We start from the raw sequence: 13,816 nt of genomic DNA on the forward strand, positions 1-13,816 counted from the left end.
TGCTAACAAAGAATGTCCTGACTGGGCGGCGTCAGTGGGACAGAACATGGGGACCGAGACAGAACAGGGAGATTCTAGAACTCTGTGTTAAGTAACTGTAGCACCACCATGATAGGACCATTCCCTAGCATCATTCGCAGAAAACATAGCAACAACTCAGCCCTCATGCTGTGTCAGTGTTCGCAGGAGGAGCTGTATATTAAGAGGCCAACTATATATGTGTCAGGAACCTGTGTATATGGCAGTGGAGGTCCACAGGTGAGGCTGTTAGGCAGGCAGAGCTAAATAAATTTCTTCTTCTGAGATTACTCGACTTGGCTCTTAGGGTCTTTCGGTTACTTCAGTCAGGCCCACGCAGGTCATTGAGGATAACGTCTCTCATTTGTCAGCTGACTATGGACATTAGCCACATTGTTAGAATAGAGGACACTGAAGTTAATGTTTGGTTGAGTCAATAAGGGCTGTAGTCTCAGGAAGTTAATTTGTAACACACCTTTTTTTCACTTATTCTCTTACAACTGTATATACTTGTAAAGCAAGCCACACAAGTGGGAAGTGTTGGGGCAGAGATTTGAACTCTCATCAGAGCGCAAAGGATGAAGGATGAGTCACTGCACTGGGCTGGATTATAGAGAAGAAACCAGAGCCATAGGAAGCTTTTCTAAAATAGCTACTAGAGAGCAACCAGACCCCTACAGCCAGGGTTGGTGGCTGCTCCTCGGCTCTCTCGTGGAGGGCATCACACAGCACTAACGCCGAGGTGGTAAAGACTTCCGACTTATAGATCTCAAAAACTTTAATTCTAGTCTTCCCACAAGGAGTTTAAGGACATTGTGACAGTTTGTCTTTGTCACTCCGTTCACTCATCCACACCCCACACATGTTGACATTAGTATGGAGATAAGCATTGTTTGGTGCGGGTGGTGACTATAGAGGGCTTATTTTATTATTATCACCATTATTTTATTTGATGTGAACAGGTGTTTTGTCTGAGTGTAGGCTGGTGTCTTTGGAGGGCGCTGGATCCCCATTATAGATGTTTGTGGAGTGCCCCAAGGGTGCTAGGAATCAAATGTGGGCTCTCTGCAAGAGCAGCCAGTGCTCTTAACCAGTGAGCCATCTGTCCAGCCCCTGGAGGATGAATTTTAACCAGTCGTTCCTTCCTAACTATATAGGAAGAATGAGGTTGCCGTCTGGTGGGAAGAGAATGAGGTAGAGCTGTGAACAGCAGTGTGCTGGAAGAACACAGTCTCAGTAACTAGAAGCAAGGGCTGAGATTTGACCCCAGTGTGAACTCTGAGATTATGAACTGTAAAAACCCTGTCTTTTTTGGTGTGGTTCAGCCCTAGCGCACAGCTTTAATCCAAGAGCTTTCTATACACAGGGTTTAATAAAATTAACCCTAGGTCAAGAGTCAGAGCAAGAAACCAGCTGCCAGGGATTAAAGAGTAGGAGGGACTTTAAGACAGAGCGGAGAAGAAGAAAGAGCTTTTGGCTTTTAGCGTTTGCCTTTTGGCTCTTTCCTCCTGGGCTGTTGGGTGAGCTGGTAGGCATTTTCCTCCTGGCCTGAGCTAGCAAGCTTTCGGCCTTGGGCTTTTGGCTTTTTTTTTGGCTTTTTCCTTCGGGGACTTGAGCTGACTAGGAAAGTCAGCTGGGTGCTTTCTCTGCCTCTCTGACCTAGCAGGTTTTCACCTTAGCATCTGGGTCCTGAGTCTTCATTGGTGAAATTGAATGATTTGGGATATTTTAGTTTTTTATAACCACAAGAGGGGGTGCAGTTGTCAGCACCTTTACTTGCATCCCTAAGTGTGACTCTTGGAGATACCGACAGAGGGGATCAAACGGTCTGGTGGTGGTGTAGAGCCCCCACGAAGCTCTGAGATATATAAACATAGTTGGTCCCAGCCTAGGGTCCTGGTGAGCTGATGTCTGTCCTTCCTGGACTTCCCTTGGTGACTACACTATTTTCTCTTCCAGATTTCCTATCAACAGAATGTTACCTTCCAATCAGGACCTTTTCCTTCAGGGCCTCAGTTAAATGCAACATCAGCAACAGAACTGCACACTCACACACCTGCGTTGGTGGCAGTCCCCGCATCTCTTGACTGTGTGCAAGCTTCTTTGAACACTTCTCCCTACAAAAGGAACAGGTCTCTGGAGAAGGCTGGACAATAGCTTTCCAGGTCAGCACATTCTAATCTCTGGAGCTGCCATTGTTATTGAGAACAGAAGAGTGTGGTGTGGAAGGCTTGCTGTAGGTAACATGGGTCAGCCTTCAATCCGACTGTGTGTTCTCATGAGAGGCAGAAGGAGATTTGACATGGCAGAAGAAAAGGTGGTGCGGGTGTTAAGGCAGAAACTGGAGCGTGCAGGTAGGAATTCAGGGAAGCTGGCAGCAGATGACGGATGGACAGGAACAGACTTTTCAATGGGGTCTCTGGATCAGGGATACTGATTTTTGCTTCTGACCCCCAGAACCGTGAGAGAATAGGTTTATGTTCTTTGTACCAATAAGTGCCCAGAAATTTGTTACAGTAGGCTTTGAAAGTGGACACAACTTCCTAACTTTTCTTTCAGATGACTTCATATTTTCTTGTTTCCATTAAGTCCTTCCTGAGAAAAAGAAAGACCCCCCCCCCAATGAGGAATTCCTCACTTTAGCCGGGGCTTTCATTTCCCCCACTCTTCAGTAGCAAACCCAAGCATTTATTGTGTTTGATTCTTGTGTTGCTCTTGAGCTGGTACCAAACATGTGGCAGGAAATGGTTCATGCAGTTGGTGAAGTTGGCATAGAGCTTGGATGATAAAGAACACAGAGACTTCCAAAGGGAAATAGCTTAAAATGAAATGTGGGTGTGAAGACCACCCTTGTTTGAGGACTTGCTAAAGTCTGTTAAGTAGCACACGGAGGAAGAGCAGGGCTATATGCAGTGGAAGAGATACATCCTGTCAGTCTTACTTTATGACAGCCAGAGGCCTCTGACTAGCCAAGACCATCCACGGATGACCGAAATCTTTTAAACCACCAAGTTGGTCTGAATTCTTATGCATCTTTCAGGGTGTAGATTTGTGTACCGAAGAATAGGCTAGTGTCTTGATTCGAGGGGAAGATAGGTGTCTTAGCTTTTTCAACTTAGGATGTAATTTACAGCAAGAATTAAAAGATGAGTGCGAGAGAATAGTATGTTTATAACACTGCCATTTGAATTTTTAATGAAATATTATTTCTTTGGCTCAGTGAAATAGCTCAGTGGGCACAGGCACTCGCCACCATATCTGGTGACTTAATTCAATTCCTGGACTCCATAAGGTAGGTAGAAAAAGAGATGCAGCTCCCTCAAGTTGTCCTCTGACCTCCACACACATGCAGTGGCATAAATACTCCCCGTACACACACACACTGGCATAAAGTTAAAATTATTTTTTACTTTGAAACAATCTCCCAGTTATTAAAATTCACAAAATGGCAAGGAGAATTTTTAGTTATTCTTCATGGCATTTTCTCAAATGCTGTCTGTCACCTTTCATAAATCCAGTATAATGGTCAAAAGTAATGGGCCCAGGGGTCCCGCTCAAACTAGGGCACCAGCCAAGGACAATACAGGCCGTAAACTTTAAACCCCTACCCAGATCTAGCCAATGGTCAGAACATTCTCCACAGTAGAGTGGAGAGTTGGATATGACTTTCTCACGTACTCTGGTGCCTCACATTTGACCATGTCCCCTGGAGGGGGAGACCTGGTGGCATTCAGAGGAAGGACAGCAGGTTACCAAGAAGAGACTTGATACCCTATGAGCATATACAGGGGGAGGTAATCCCCCTCAGGAACAATCATAGGGGAGGGGAATAAGGGGAAAATGGGAGGGAGGGAAGAATGGGAGGATACAAGGGATGGGATAACCATTGAGATGTAACAAGAACAAATTAATAAAATAATATATATCTTTGAAAAAATGGTCAAAAATAAGATATTAACATTAATGCAATTGAGTTAATATAAAGATTTTTTTCAAATGGTTTTTAGTTGTCCCAGTGTATCACTTGGTCTTTCATGACATCAACGTATTTGAAAAGTATTTATTAGACATTTTGTAAAATATCTCTGAGCCTAGACTGTTGAATGTTTTCTCAAGGTTAGACAGCGGGAAGGATAAGGAGGCCACAGAAGCTCTTCCCAGGAGTGTCAGGAGGAACACTGCTGAGCATCTCTTTCTGTGGGCGATGTCAGCTATAAGGTGGTGTCTTTCAGGGCTATCCATCGTCACTTACTACACATTGTCTTCATCACTTGGGTTACCTTATCATAACCACAGAGTAGGTGTCTTAAACAACAGACCCCCCACCCCCAGTTCTAGGCTGGAAATCTATGACGAAATCCCAGCATGGTCCTGGAGAGTTCATTGTGGAGAGGGATTTGTTCTTGGTGTGAGGATAACTCACCCCCTTTGTCCTCACACAGTGGAGAGAAGGGACACAGCTCTCTGGTGGTTCCTCTTACTAGGGCATTTGTTCCATCTCCAGCGCTTCCTCTTACTAACTCCCCCTGGACCTAACTACCTCCCAGAGGCTCCATCCTCACACACTATCAGATTGGGAGGAAAGGATTCAACCTCAGTGGGGTTTTTTCAGGGCATGGAAGAGGCATAATTCTGTCCATACGATGCCTCATGTGAAGAGATAATTTGATATTATAGAAATATCACTATGGCTAGTTTTAGTATCAACTTGCCTCAAATTAGAATGAGCTGTGTAGGAAACCTCATCCAAAGAATTGCCTTAATGTAGGAAAACCCCACCCAAAGTATGGTGGGGGAGGCATTTTCTGGTAGCTAAAAAAGAGCAAAGCAGGAAGGAAATTATTTAATTTTTGCTTGCTTGGCCAAATAGACGTACCCCATTGCTGTTACTGAGGATTCCTTCGGTAACAGCAGCACCGGCTCCCTCAGATTCCCTGTTGGTGGCTAAGGACAAATGGCTCTCCAGGAAAGTTCCAGGTCTTCAGGGTCAGATTGGGACTGCTGAGATAGCCCACCGCATGGACTAAGAGGCTACCTGGCTGTCAATCTGCCCAGTGTGAGATGGCCACTGTAGACTACAGTAGCTGTAGAAGTACTCATCCTCAAGGACCAAGTGCTGGGATCTTAGTCTCTCTCAGGTGTGAGATTACTGTTATTATTTTAATCTAAGCTGATTTAATAATTTCTCGTCTGTCTATCTCTATTTCTGTTTCTCTAGAGAACTCTGACATATAATCTAGTTACAATTAAAAATAGCCCCACACGGCTTCAATTCCACACAAAGAACTATAGGCAACTGAGGATTGCCAGGAGTGGGTGGGAGAAAGAGTTTTCCCCAGGGAAGAGCACACCAATTGGTCATCCAATATCAAATGGTCTTGAAAGCATACATACAAGTAACAGTCTACGGGCTGAGTAAGTTGCATTTATGAACACACTTGTCAGATTTTATTATTAAACACACTACATACATATATGCATGCAATGACAATTAAAAATAACTCATGAGTTTGAAAGAGAGCAAGGAGTGAGACGTGGGAGGGTTTGGAGCGAGGAAAGGGAAGGGAGAAGTGATGTGATTTTATTATAATCTTAAAAATAAAAAAGTTTAAAAATGTGCACTGGAAAATACCCATAATAATACAGAAGCGAGGTATCAAAAGAGCAGGAACACAAAATTTTGGGGGTAATGAGAGCTTCACAACTGGTGAGATTAAAATGCTAGCAAGTGGGAGGGGCAGTTTCTGGAAAGGTATTGTGCTTGGGAAAGTGAGATGAACTTTTCCTCTGTTGTGGAGGTGTAGGGCTCATGGGAACCTGGGTACTGCACATTTGTAAACTCTCTCAGTGTTACTTTACTCCTTGTCATAGATGCTGTCCTCACAGGGAGACATCTGGTGTTGGAGCAGAGGATAAAGTGCATTATAAGAGCCGTGAACACTTACTTCTGTGGCTTCGTCCTCATCTGTGACAGACGTTCTGGAAAGCATCACACTTATTTCCTACATTTGATTTGCCATCAGTAAGCGACAGAGCCACTCGTGGGGTCAGTTCTTGTAATGACTCAGCTCAAGCATGAGAGAAGGTTCTTTGGATCACATCCTCCACCAGAAGAGGGGGACATGCCAGATTCAGCAGAGCAACCAAGAGCAAGTGGTCTTCAGATAGCCTGCTCCTGAGGACACTGCACTGGATGGAGTCCGGCTGCCTTTTTGAAACAGGCTGTTTAGTTCTGTAAGTACCTTCTCTTTTCTGCCTCTGTTCTCTCTCTGTCTCTGTCTCTGTCTCTGTCTCTGTCTCTGTCTCTGTCTCTGTCTCTGTCTCTGTCTCTGTCTCTGTCTCTGTCTGTCTGTCTCTGTCCTCTGTCTCTGTCTCTCTCTGTCTCTCTCTGTCTGTCTCTGTCTCTGTCTCTCTCCTTCTCTCACACCTTTATCTCCGCTTTCTATTTGAGGGGAATGTACAAAAGAGAGACATTATAGTCTCTTCCCAGGTGGAATAATCTAGGGAGATAAGACCTGCAATCTAGAACTCCGTGAGACAGTTGACAAGCACAAGGTGGGGAGCCCAGCCTCTGGACTTGAGGGTGGGGAGAAGTCATGAGAGTGTGACTTCCTCGAAGTGGGGTGTGTCAGGGCAATTTCTAATGCTGCTTGCTCCACTGCTTTCCTGCTGGTTCCAAGTTCTTTCAGGTCCTCATCATTGAGTTGACGATGTCTTTTTTTTTATCCACAGAGGCATATCCCAGTGTTCTCTTTTAAGGCAGAAAGCCCAAGCGGCCTGATGGCAGCATTCTCTGATCACAGTCCCCCATTTTTTTTTTTATTTCCATGTTTCTCTATGACAACCACCTTCACACCCCTGTCAAAGGCACAGATTACATAAGAAAACAAACAGGAATCTGATTTCTGTCCTAATGGCTGCTTTGACCCCTTTCTATTCTCTTCCTAGCCTACCCAGGATCCCTGATTGCCGACTGAATACAGAACACTCTGCAGTTGCTCTCTTTGGAGTGCACTATGATCTAGGTATATGAAAGTGAGGCCTTTATTAATTAGGTTATCATATCAAATGACCAGATCATGAAGATAATTGAAAAGTTGTGTAGCCTCTGAGGTCTGGAGATACGTTATCTCCACTTACCAGACACTTGAGATAACCATGGCTCATGGCCGTATGCTCGCATGTTCCAGAATGTGCTATGCTATATCTGGGAGGCCAGTGTGCTCTGGCTGCTCCATCCTTGTCCCAGCCCGCTGGACAAATCAAACCAGGGTTCAGCTGAAAGAGGGAGTGGGGTTTGAAGGTGGGGGACAGAGATGAGAGAAATAATGAGTCAAGTCTGGACGAGGAGTAAGACTTTATAGAGCAAGGTCAACAGGATCTATTTGAATCCCACTTTCCCTAGCCCCCAGGCAAGAACACAATTCTTGAATAGCTCCCTGTAAGAACTTCCTTAATCCTCTGGGTAGTTCCCTATAAGAACTTCCCTATTTCTTTGGGTTGACAATCCAAAGATAGCCTAGAACACAAGACCTCCTTCAGCAAGGGTCAACAACTCGAAGGTCATAGCTTGCAGCCTAAGCATGAGATTTCTAACATGGCTGAATTTAGCATGGCTCCCCATGTGTCCTCAGGCTTTGGCATGTACTGCAGGATCAATGAACATGTGGTCACAACTGTGGGAGCAATATAATTAACTGCCAATACTGCATGTGTAACTTAGACGTGTAGAAGCAAACACAGATACTTTTAAGTGAGAAAGGGCCTGAGTGGTGTGCGGTGGGAGAAAACAAAAAACAAAAAAACAACAAAACAACAAAACAACAACAATAACAAAAACCCAAGATCTCTCCCAGAACTCATGTAATTACCCCCTTTTATGCTCCTGACTCCTTTGATTGACATCGATTTCATTTGCTATTATTTTTGCCTGAAGAGCTTCTCTTAACACTTCCTGTTGGTCAGTTTTCCTGTTGATGAACGGTTTCAGCTTGTTTCTCCTCATTCTACCTGTGTATTGGAAAGCTGCATTTACTGAGTATATAATTTAGGCTGACAGATCCTTTCATCTTTCAATGCTTTCAAAGTGCCGCACTATTGTCTCTTGGATTCCTTGTTGACCAGAAGTCTGACGTCATTCTTATCTTTGTTCCTCTGTGCTTAAGGAGCCTTTCTTTATCCCCGGATTTCCTGGCTGTCTGCTTATCCCTGCTTCTCAAGTGTGGGTGCTTGTGCTGTTGGATTTATGTTTCTGTTTTTGGGATTGCTAAAGCATTCTGACACTAAAGGTTTAGTTGGTTAAAAAAAAAAAAGATGTTTTCAGCCATTATTTCTTCAGATTACTTTTGGCATCTCACCCTTCTTTTGGGACTCTGTTTGCACAGGTGTTGGGGTGAGGGGACTTGCCCCGTGGTTCACCAGTGCTCTGTTTATTTCTCCAGTGTTTCTTCCCTGAGTTCCTCTGTGCATATTTTTCTGGGCTGGGTTTTCTCCTCCTCTAGCTACACTAGCGCAGTGCCTAACCCGTCGTCCGTCCCTTGGAGTGTTCACCATCTCACACGTTGCATTTATGAAAACATTCAGAGACATGAGCCCCTAACCGAATCCTCTGTGCCCTCTTGCATCTCCCTGGCTACTCCCCCAACCCCACCACTTTCCTTTGCCTTTTGAGCACGAGGGAGAGGGTTTTAATAGCATTCCTGAGTTAGCATGGCGTTATTTTGTCAAAATAGCTCCTCCTATTTTCCTGCTTACTTTTCCTTTCTTTTGCCCTTGTTTGAGCTATGTGTCCTTTCCACGCAGTTCCTGCCTCAGTTCTCTGACCCTATGTGGAGATAAGTGTTTTATATAGTGAAGTAAGTTCAAATGAAGTTACCGGAGTGACCGCACTCCAGTGTGCCAGCATCTTACTAAGAGGGACACTTAAGAGACAGGTGTGCCTGTTTAGAAACGCAGGGAGCAGATGGCCACATGTGAGCCCAGCTTACAGATTCCAGCAGCGCTAGCAACAGGTTGACCCGAACTTCTAGCCTTCAGAAATGAGACAATACATTTGGGTGTTTGCTTCTAGTGAATTAATGCACTAGTAAGTATTAATGAGATGCAGAAATGGCAAAAGTTGCCTTAAGAACTAGTCATTTTGGTATTATTGTAAATAGTTGGATTCTCTCAGTCTTGCCTTTATATTAAAATTTTAATTTATTTACATGTATTATTTGTTTTTGCTTGTTTGTGTGTGCATGTGTGTGTGTGTGTGTACAGGTCAGAGGACAGCTTGTGGGAGATCAAACTCAGGTCTTCACAACAGATTAAGAATGGTTTATTACGCGTCACAGCTATCGGGTCTATGGGTGCAGGACAAGAGACAGGGGAAGCTGTAGTTCTGCAGGAAAGAATGGCCAGGCTCCCAGCTGTGTTAAATCTCCTGTAGCTTAAAGTAAAATGTTATCACTGGCTGACTTGCGAAGTCTGTTTCCCGTGGTCTGTTGGTGTTAATCAATAGGTATTCCTGGCTGATGGCTGCTCACCAGAAGACCTGTGGTGCAGAAGGTAGGCAGGCACAGTCCTGAGAACCAGTAACCAGGCCCAAGTACTGGAAACATGGCGCTGTCAGGTTTTGGCCTTTCCTCCTCCCTCTCCCTTGCTAAACCATTAGATTACATCCATAAAGCTGGCCCTCAGTCCACTGACTCATTCCTGAAACTCAACATCAAGGTCCAGCAATCAAAATTCATCATTTGGCTACACTGCTAACTTGTCCAATCAGGACTCACCAAGTCATTCTAGCATATACTTTGCCTTTTCTCCTTAAAAACCACTCCTGCAGAAACACCTGCTGACTGCCTTTGTCTGGTCCAGAGGTGCCCCCCCTCCCCCCTTCCCTACCCCTGGGAATAAATCTCCTCTGTGCTGAGAATGTGATGTTTGGGTGTGTCCTGTACTGATTCCTGGGCCCCTTATACTATAGATGTCATTAAGGCTGATACGAGTTGGGACACACACACACACACACACACACACACACACACACACACACACACACACCCGTACCCTCTCTCAGAATAGGCTTTACCTGGTCTCCCTCCCATCTGGAGACTTGGCATTGACTATTTCCTCTTCTGGAATGTGTATGCTTGCCTCTCAGTATTCAAGTCTCAGCTAAATGTCACCTCAGAGAGGCCTTCCTCGACGTTCCAGTTAACTGTCTGTCCCTCTACTTCCTGTTCTTTGACACACATGCAATCCCACTGATTTTCTCTGAAGCATTTATGGTTATCTCTAGCTGAGCACTCACTCTTGTGTTGTCTGTCTCCCCCCTCCCCACACACACACACTGGCATTTAAGCATGTCAAACAAAGAGATGTTTATCTTGATCACCCTGTTTTATTGTTTTTCAAGACAAGGTTTCTCTGTGTAGCCTTGGCTGTCCTGGACTGGCTTTGGAGACCAGGCTGGCCTTGAACTCACATCGATCTGCCTGCCTCTGCCTCCCGAGTGCTGGGATTAAAGGCGTGCGCCACCACTGCCCGACCTCACCCTAGTCTTACAGAATGCAATAAATGCTTGAAGAAAGCGGGCAGTGTCTTCTGGAAGCTGTGGAATCATGCTAAGAGTACGGGAGATAGATCTTGACCCCAGGAGTTAGTTTTCTTTTTCTTTTCTTTTTTAAAATTAATTTATTTAGATTATATCTCAATTGTTGTCCCCTCACTTGTATGCTCCTGTTCCTCCCTCCCTCCCTCCTTCATCCTATTCCCCTCCCCTAGGTCTGTGACAGAAAGTTATCTCCTCCCCAATGATATGGTCATAGCCTGTCAAGTCTCATCCTCGTAGCCTGCTTATCCTTTCTCTGAGTGCCACCAGGCCTCCTCACCAAGGGGAGGTGGTCAAATATGGAGCACCGGAGTTCATGTCAGAGTCAGTCCCTGCTCTCCATGCAGCTGTGGAGGATGCCCTGACCATTGGCTAGATCTGAATAGGGGTTCAATGTTTACTGCATGTATTGTCCTTGGTTGGTGCAGTAGGTTGAGCAGACCCCCCAGATCCAGATCTGCCCATCATGATCATCTTCTTGTGGGTTTCTAGGACCCTCTCTGTTTCCCCATTCTCCCATATTTCCTTCATCTAGAGTCCCAACAGGAAGTCCCCGCATCTATCCCGATCTCCTGGTAAGTGAAGATTTTCATGGGACATCCCTTTTTGGGCTAGTGTCCAATTACAAGTGAGTATATACCATATGAGTCTTTCTGGATCTGTGTTAACTTACTCAGGATGATCATTTCTAGTTCCATCCATTTGCCTGTAAATTTCAGGATTTCCTTGTTTTTAATAGCTGAGTAATATTCCATTAGTGTAATTTACCACAGTTTCTTTATCCATTCTTTGACTGAGGGACACTTAGGTTGTTTCCAGGTTCTGGCTATTACGAATAAGGCAGCTATGAAAATGGTTGAGCATATGCAGGGGTTAGCTTTCTAAAAAAAAAAAAAGTGCAGAAAAATCTTTAGAAATTCCCACCTCGATGGTGTCATTGAGGCTGCAGGCTTTGGGGATGCAGAACCATTTTTTCAGTGTGCTTGGTGAGCGCTGATCACCAACATTTAAAAAATGAAAAGGCAGAGAGGGGAAAGTACAGCAGGCTTGGTTTCCTCAAGATTTCTTTTTCATGAAAGCATTGTTTTTAAAAGGTTACTAAGGTACACCATAGGGAACGTGTTGTTTCAGTCTGAATAAGGAAATCTAGGACAATTGGGAAGTACAACCTGCCAGAAACACACTGCCCAAGTTCGAATCTTGATTCTACGTCTTCTAAGCTTTCTGAGGCCCAGTTTCCCAACTCGTGAACCAGTAACTATGGCGGCGGCTACCTCCTGATTGTTTTGTGAACGTTAAATGGGTTACCACATGTTGGTGTTTGCTTTTGTTTGTCTTAGAGATGTAGCTGAGGACCTAGGAAGTAGATTCCCAGGAGCCGAATGGCGGGTGCTGTTAAAGTAGGTGTGGGAGTTAATGAGAAAGCAGAAGCAGAGTAGAGTCTCTGTCCTTGAAGACTGAGGAGGCCCAGAAGGAAGCAGCCATAGTGTCTCTCTTCATTTGTGGAGTTGTAGCCCTGTAGATCTGGAGTATAAGCCTTTGGGTTAGAGATTATTGGGAACCCAAGAAACCCACATCACGCAGAGTGCTGCCACATGGGGTTGGAAATCACCTAATTAGCACCACATGAGGAGTTTCTGGGGTCTTTTATTGATGCTCTTCTTTGGCTCCTAGGTGCTTCTTTGTTTCAGAGACTGAGTTGGAACTTGAGATGTGGTGTCAAGGAGAGCCATAAACTCAGATGGGCATCATATACTTGGACTTAGATAAAACACACCTTCTGGCAGTGTGTAGCTTATTTGCCTCCAGCCAAAAGAGATTACAAGCAGCTTTATAAATCACAGGCTCTGGAACTCTTTAGAAGTTTTCTAATGAGCGGGGAGTGGTAACTGGATGGTAATAAATAGTACAGTAGGCATAACTGCTCATTTCAGAAGGCCCAACATGACATCACTTATGTTTCTATATAGGGAGTTGGTTATGATTTCCTTTTGCTGAATTTAACACAGCTCGGGGTTAATGGTGCTCCTGTTTCCTAATGTGAGCTTCCCTTTATGCCTGGGGGTTTCTCAGCTTCAGGTGACCTTCCTCCGAGTGTTCGGAGCCCGAGGAAGCGCTGTGATGCTGAAGTGAGCAAACTGGAAATCTTCTCAGAAGGGCAGGCCTGTAGGTCCCAGGGAAAAGAAAGAAACTAGCTTTTAGTGTCTGACAAGAAAACATACTGGGACTTTAGAAGTACCTCAGTTTACCTCATAACACCACTAGAAACCTCGGTTTACCTCATAACTAGGAATTAAGTATGCACTACCCCCCACTCTACCTACAGCAACTAGGACAGGACCTGTAATGACCTGATAAGGTCACATTGTAAACATTTGAACCAGGGATATCTTTAAAATTCTTCTTTTGATGATATCATTCTCCTTCAAGAATAATTTAAAAGATGTATGTGAAGGTGTTATGGGGGTGAAATACGATGGGAGAGGACAGTATGGGTGAAGGAGAGATAAACCTGTTTTTTAGGATCCCAAGTGTGATATTGGAACGGGCTTGTGAGAGAACAAGTGAGGTCAATCCACTACAAGACCAACAACCTCCTGTGGGAGCTTGATTGTTGCCAGCTGAAAAGATCCCGTGAACAGACTCTGGGAGGAGATATAAAGGAGCCCAGAACCGGAGGTGGGTCCTTTTGGAGACTTTGGATAGTTTTGGCTGTTCATTGCTCTACTTTGAGATGCTCCTTGAAAGAACCGCTCAAAAGAAGGCTTTGGGGCTCCAGCTCCTATGAGGTTCTGGGTTCTGGTTACTCCAGGTTCCAGCAGAAGAAATCCTGTTGATTTACACCAGGAGAATCACTCCTCGGAACTGATATCCTTACTTTTTTTTTTTTTTTACTGTGTTCCTTATTCCTCTTTTACTATTGTTTTGGTTAGTCGGGTTATAAGTGACGTACACTCGGTTAATAAGTTGTAATGGAATATATTGGTTAAGAAAGTTGAGCCTACATATGGGGGGGGGGGGGAGGCATGGAAACAACAGCATTTCACACAGACAGGAAAAGCAGATTAAGTGAATAGGAGCAGTGACTAACCTATCCATTCATTGGGCAAACGTCCGAGTGGCTTCTCTTCCCCTCACTGGGCAGACACTACGGGAATGCTTGTCATATGTGGGGTATTATCTGTGAAAACTACACAATCCAGT

The 13,816-nt window shown here is 44.6% G+C and overlaps 1 long non-coding RNA gene across 1 annotated transcript in view; it reads left to right on the forward strand.

Moving 5' to 3' along the window:
- Positions 1-13,531, forward strand: part of LOC311597861 — a 64,262-nt gene extending 50,731 nt beyond the window's left edge. Inside the window, exons 2-3 of the long non-coding RNA XR_014779375.1 lie at positions 5,890-6,252; positions 13,136-13,531. This is a non-coding gene — a long non-coding RNA (uncharacterized lncRNA). The remainder of the gene's footprint in view (positions 1-5,889; positions 6,253-13,135) is intronic.
- Positions 13,532-13,816: the final 285 nt, after the last annotated feature.

This window comes from Acomys minous, assembly GCF_964271855.1.
Source record: "Acomys minous genome assembly, chromosome: 1".
Classification (NCBI taxonomy): Eukaryota; Metazoa; Chordata; class Mammalia; order Rodentia; family Muridae; genus Acomys; species Acomys minous.